Here is a 7,054-nt window from a genome sequence, read left to right as displayed (position 1 = left end):
AATAAAATAAAATATTAAAATCACGATATATCTCGCTGCATTGCACGAATACGCTTCTAGTATTATTATTATAATGGTTTTGTTAATATTCTTTAAAAATAAATATAATATGAAATATTTTTCCATATTTAATCATATTATTTAATATGAGAAATATGTAAATTTTTTACCATTGATTTTGTATACTCATACTTTTTACCTTTATAATTAATTATTTAATTTATTTTATATCCTTATTTTTTCTATTTTTTTATGTTTTTATTATATTAACATAAATAATACGAAATAATATATTATCTAAAATACGTTAAAGAATATGTTTTTTGTTACAAATTACAATATTAGAACTGTCTAGTCATTACCTTCAAAATTAGCCTAATAGTGAATATTTTTAGGTTTAATCATATTATTAAATATCTTAAATAGGTAACTTTTTGTGAATGATTTTTAATACTTACAGTTAAGAATGATTCATGTAAAATTTTAAGTATCAAGATTCCTTTCATACTCTGGAATGGTACAAATTTGACACAACTTGAAGCAAGGTTGCTTTGCTATCCGTATATTGTTAATATATGATACTTGAAGTAAAGTTGCTCCACTAACCGTCGTTCCTCGTGATGTTGATAGAATTGAATATGTACAAAGTGAATACATTGTGAATACTTTCTTTGGAATACTGTTATCGTTTGTAAACACATGGTGAATATACTCTGAATCTACGAGATCTGATATAGCTTGTGCTACACATTGTAGACACCAACTAAACATAAATCTACCACTTGTGACCACCATGTGAACATTTTGAACACATTACGAATACCCGGGTAAGGAATTTTGTTAAAGTTATTTACATTCTATTCACAATGCGTGCACATTGAATTGGGTGCGTGTATTTGTATTTTACGAAGGGAGAAGAAAGAGAGAGAGAGATTTTTGGAATTTGAATATCCTAAAAAATGTTTTAATATTTATTTAATAGATAACATGAATTATCTCAAAATAGTGGTTTAGGATGGATATAATTGATCTCATGAATTTTGGAGTTCTCAAATGATTAATCATACATACAATTATAAAGTTCAACTGCGAACACATTTTCCATTGCAAACTCAGAGGATAAACAAGAGCGCAACACATGTCCCCATTCATCATGAATAATAGACGTGACATTTTATAACATTCATGATGCATATCTTGTTAATATCTCTTAGTGCACAATGGAACTCAGGTTTACAACCGAACTTTCCCCTATAAATCAAATATAAACCCGCTAAACCTTACAATTTAAAAATTGGTTTCATATGTTGTTTCATATATGAAACAACATAATTGAAATACACAATGTTTCATATATGAAATGTTCACTAATGTTTTGCATTTGCAAAAAACATGAAAGCATGTTTATGTGTGATATACATATACATAAAAAAAAAAAATAGAACATATGAAACAACAAATAATAACTTACAATCAAAGTTTTCATGGATTTGTACTTGGGTTTGTATTGATTATTAGTCCATATATATATATATGTATATATATATATGTATATATATATATGTATATATATATATATGTATACATATGTATGTATATATATGGGGAAGGTTCAAAAGAAAACGTTTAACTATTTAAGGAAAACAATAAAAGATTGTTAATACAAAAAATCACTTGCACTATAAAATTGAGGAGTATCATGATGGAAAAATCCGTCACCTATTTCGTTGATGATCATTGTTAATAGTCCATCGGTCAAAAGCTCGTAGGTAATGCTATCAACGACGACTTTTAGCGACGTCTTTTAGCAACAGATCAACGACGGGTGTTTTTTTTTACGACATATTACTTTCAGTGACGGTTTTGCGACGCAAAAATTTCAGTGACAAAATACTTTAAGCAACAGATTAACAACGAATATCTATCAATTACGGATTAGCAAGGGGCATATTTAGCTAGAGATTAGCAACAAATGCTTTTAGCGACGAACTAGTGCAGACTTTTAGTGACGGCTTTGCAAGGGACCAAGATCTTTTAGCGACGGATTTTTCGTCGCTATCCGTCACTAATTTTTAATAATTTAAAAATAAATAATTTAAAATTACATAATTCCTATATCTATTTATACAAAACCTACTTATAAAATAACATACCAAAACTGTCAAACAAATTAAAACTAACCAATTCATACAATTTAAATATCAAATTCATATAATCTAATATTCAAATTCATACAATCTTACTACCGGAAGGTGGAGGAGGGGGTAAAACGTATCCTTACTGCCGCATAAATACAACAAAATGCTCCTATAACACGATCTGCTTGGGTAACTAGGTAGCGTGTCTAGCCTGTTTGGCCTCCAGATCTACCCTACTCTTCCGTTTGGCCTCCATCTCGGCCTGATGACGTTCATCCCGTAGCCGTGCCTCCTCCTCTACCTTTGCTAACTTCTCTCTCAATTCCACTACCTGTAAATATTCAGTATTTAACAAAAGTCAGAAATTTGTTCGCAATGAAAGTATTGAGAAAGTACATAACAATATAACCTTACATACCTCACTATTTTTCCGATATCTTATGATCTCTCGGTGCTACTGCTACATCTACCAATCACAACATAAGAGGGATCCTGGGAGGTCCTGAAACCAAAAGAATGTCCCTTCTTCCGTCCTCCAACACTCTACTCCCAAAGAGATGCCTTATCAGGGGGAGGGGTGTCGATGCTAGACTGTGACTCATCCCTAAGCAAAAATGGGTGAGCTTATATATGTAAAAGTTTCAACATCATAACAGTTGTAAATCAAACATATCCAATGCTTGTTCTTAACAATTAAAATATTCTAATTAACAATGGTAGTCACACTCTCAACCTATCTACTTAGCATAATGTCTGCCCACCAAAGGCAACCTAAACTAATAACATCGATACAGTTATTAAAATATATTACTTTAAACCTACCAAACGTATCTATAAACAAGTAATGGTTTTAGAAAAATTACATTAAACCTAACATCTTTGGGGTAACTAAACTGAGGAGGATCAGTAGGCGAATGAACCTATATTGAACTTCTGGTTCATGTAGTGGGTACGCTCAAACACCTCAATAGCAGTCCAATCATGACCCATTACCTACGCCTACATTAGATAATTAACTTAAGTTGTTAGTAAACATAGAAAACCAATTACATATTCAAAAAAAATTGTATGCTCACCATCCTTTCTTGATTGTGCAGTACTGATGGATCCCCCTATATGCCTAAACGACACCCCCTCAAACTATGTGTTCAGATTGGCCTTATTGATCCTGAATTTCCTTTTCCAAGGCTCTATATTCAAAACCTATTAAAAATATTATTTTTATAGCAATTGATAGGTCACTTTAAGATCAATCTTCCTAAATCTTCAATATTCCATGGCAATCTTCATAAAGCATTCAAGAACATGAGAAGGATAGTTGAGAGAGAAAGTCAATGCAGTCAAAGCTCTTTTATTTCTCAAATGTATACGTACGATTTACAATAAAGTTCTTTAGCTATAGCTGCATATTTTTTTGTAGTATTTCTCTTATCAAACGCAAATAGCTTCTTCTCTTCGTCTAAAGGCTTTTGCTTTTGAGCAATGCTTTCAGACAGTTTCTGTTTCTGGCTCAGACATTCTTCTCTGATGTTTTCCTTTTCTTTATCAGTCTTGGCTCGTTCCAAGATGATCAGCTGCTCAAAATCCGAGATTTGCTTTAAAAGCAATTTAACGTTCAGCTCAAGAGAGTTGATCTTATTTTCATAAGATATCCGTTTCGCACCAAATCTTATTTCAACTGCAATAAATCTCTTCTTCTCTTTCTCAAATTCATTCCTTTCAACATCCAAACTCTTCTCAGCTTCTAGAACCTTCTCTTTCTCTAAATCCAGTAACTTCTTTAACTCACTCATATCACTCTCAAACTTATGAAGTTTATCATTGATCAGTCTCTGTATTTTTTCTCCTAGAAGAGTTCCTCTCAGTTTGCAGTTCACTTCTAACCTCTTGAAGTTTATTAAACAAATGTTGCTTAATTTTGTTTGAACTTCTTATCTCTTTATCTAACTCTTTTCTTTCAGCATCCAAGGTTTTCTCCAGTCTTTTAATCTTTTCCATGAAATTATTTTCAATTTGTTCACTTCTTTATATTCCTTTCGTAAATTGGAAACAAATTCATCATTTGCATGATTTTCATAGAACATATTCACATATTTATCTTTATAACTCTGCAGACTTTTCTCCAATTCAGAAATTTTTTCCAGCTCTATATTCTCCTTCTCAAAATATACTGCCATTTCTAAAAATCAGATCAATCAAAGAATCTTATGCGGTGAAATCAATCAAAGAAATCAAAATCAATCAAATAAGCTAAAAAAATACTAGAAAAACACAAAACTGTTGAGAAATCAAAAAATCAGCGAAAACAGTTAAAAATCAGTAAAAACAGTCAAAAACTGTTAAAACAGTCAGAAACAGTTAAAAATTGATTAAAACAGTTTACGCAGCACAAAACGATTCGAAAATTCTCAAATAGTTCAAAAACTTCAAAACGTCTGGAAGCTGCTAACTTTTGGGGGACAAGCTGGTTAGTTGGACATCCAAAAAACAAAATTGTGTCTCAACATCTACAACAGAAGCAGAGTATGTTGCTGCTGCTAGTTTTTGTTCACAAGTGCTCTGGATGAAAACCCAGCTGAAGAATTATGGGTTTCAATATGAGAAAATCCCCATCCTCTTTGACTCCAAAAGTGCAATAGTCATCTCTGCAAATCCTGTGCAGCACTCCAAGACAAAGCACATTGATGCCAGGTATCATTTTCTTAAACATCATGTAGAAAAGGGAATTATAGAGATATATTATGTTCCCATGGAGATTCAACATGCTGATCTTTTTATAAAAGCATTAGATGAGAAAAGATTTATGTTTCTTGTCAGCAAGATGGGTATGATGAATCTCACCACTTAAGGCAGATCATCCGTTCAAACCAGAGATCTTCAATATCTCTAGGTTATGCCAAAAGTGATATATTAATATAGCCCTCGTAACCAAGTACTCTAAACCAAAGTCCTCTGGTGCTAAAGACCAGAGCCTCTGGAAAATTGGAATTACTTAGTTTATATTTGGCCTAAATTCGACAATCTTTGGAACTAGAGCCCCTCTGGTCCAAAGATGGTCCTTAGTGTTTTTCATTAAGTATCCCCTTCCCAACCAGAGCCTCTGGATTCCAAGTCTTTAGGACCAGAGCCCCTCTAATCCAACTTGGTCTCCCCTCATCCATTTTCCATGCATTTTACTTAGTTTTTTCATTCATCGTGCAACCAGAGCCTCTAGATTCCAAGTCTTTGGGACCAGAGCCCCTCTGGTCCAACTTGGTCCTCATTTGTTATCATTTTTCTTGCATTTCACTTAAATTTTATACATTTCATGCAACCAGAGCCTCTGGTCATAAGACCAAAGCCTCTGGATTCTAAGCCTTTGGAACTAGAGACCCTCTGGTCCAATAGACTCCATTCTTCCAAGTTCTTATACTTGCTTTCTTCACCTTAATACAACCAGAGACCCTCTGGTTGTACTAAGCTTCTTTTTTCTTTGTTGTTTTTAAAGGACTAGAGGTTTTACCATTGTTTTGTTGTCCTTTCCTTCAAACTAGAGTCTTTGGTTCTAAAGACCAAAGCCTCTGGTTTCTCTTTCCCATTGAACCAGAGCCCCTCTGGTTCTATGGTTTCATCATTTGCACACCCAAGTACTTATATTTTTCACCATCATTCATAACCAGAGCATCTGGTTGTATAGACCAGAGCTTCTGGCCACCATATTTTTCTCCCCTATTGGTTCTAGGGGGAGTTTTTACTCATTTTCAATCCCCTTGCATCCTTTGAGGGGGAGTTCCTGCATATCCCTTAGCCCTTAAAGATCCAAAATGAACTTATCATCCCTCTGGTTAAACTTCACAACTCAACCAAAGACCCTCTGGTTCCATATCCTGGTTCTTTTCAATTAGCATCTTCCTAACCAGAGCCTCTAGTTCGTCTATCCTGAGTCTCTGGACCACAAATATGCTCTATTATGGAGTAAATTAACCCTTCCATTGAACAAGAATTCCTCTGGTTCCTCTATAAGGGTATATTATTCATTCCAAGGGTTTCATATGATGACCCAGAGCCTCTGGTTTGTCTATCCAGAGCCTCTGTCTCATCAAAACCCCACATTTCAATGATGAACTTTTCATCATGCCGAACCAGAGCCCTTCTGGTTCCGCCACATGAGTCATGACCAACCAGAGCCCCTCTGGTTCCATGGAATCAAATTTTTCACAAAAAAACCCATTTTTAATTGCGAACTTTTGTTTAAGATTATACAAAATTGCAGTTTTTTTTGACTAAAAACTATACAACATGGGTTTTTAGAAGACCAAAACTTCGTAATTTGTATTGATCTTCCAATTAGATAGAATTTTTAAATTAAATATTTTTTTGGGAATATTTTCTTGAGATTTATCCGTTTGGGATTATAATTATTTTTAATTATTATCCCTTAATCCTAAACGTCATCCTTACTACGCGTCTGACAACAAACAGCCTTTTCCTAAGAAACCTTTCCAATTACTGTTGGACCTTAAATTCAGCTTTGATATTGATCTAATACTCTGAATGAACTCTAAGACGATTAAAGTGCAGCGGAAACAATAATAAGAACAGAACAGAATAAATAAATCAAGAACACACAATCAAGATGAGGAAGAAGATGAATGCAGAAGAATTGCTTCAAAGGTTTTTCAATTCATTCAATTGAAATTTTGACGATTACAATACGGAAGCACCACAATTACAAAGGCCTTAGCCGCTATATATACTAGTTCCTAACGACCTTAGAGACCAGATCTTGACGCGTGTCTTCATCTGACCAAATAAAGTCGATTATTCCCTAGTCACGTGAGAAGCACATGCGGCTAATAACCATTGAAAAACAGTTGGAACATAATCTTCACAGAAGACGAAATCCGCAGACCCTCTGTGAGCCATCTCAAAGGCTC

This window comes from Cynara cardunculus (genome assembly GCF_001531365.2).
Source record: "Cynara cardunculus var. scolymus isolate 2C chromosome LG 9, CcrdV1, whole genome shotgun sequence".
Classification (NCBI taxonomy): Eukaryota; Viridiplantae; Streptophyta; class Magnoliopsida; order Asterales; family Asteraceae; genus Cynara; species Cynara cardunculus.
Note: the sequence above shows the minus strand (reverse complement) of the source record.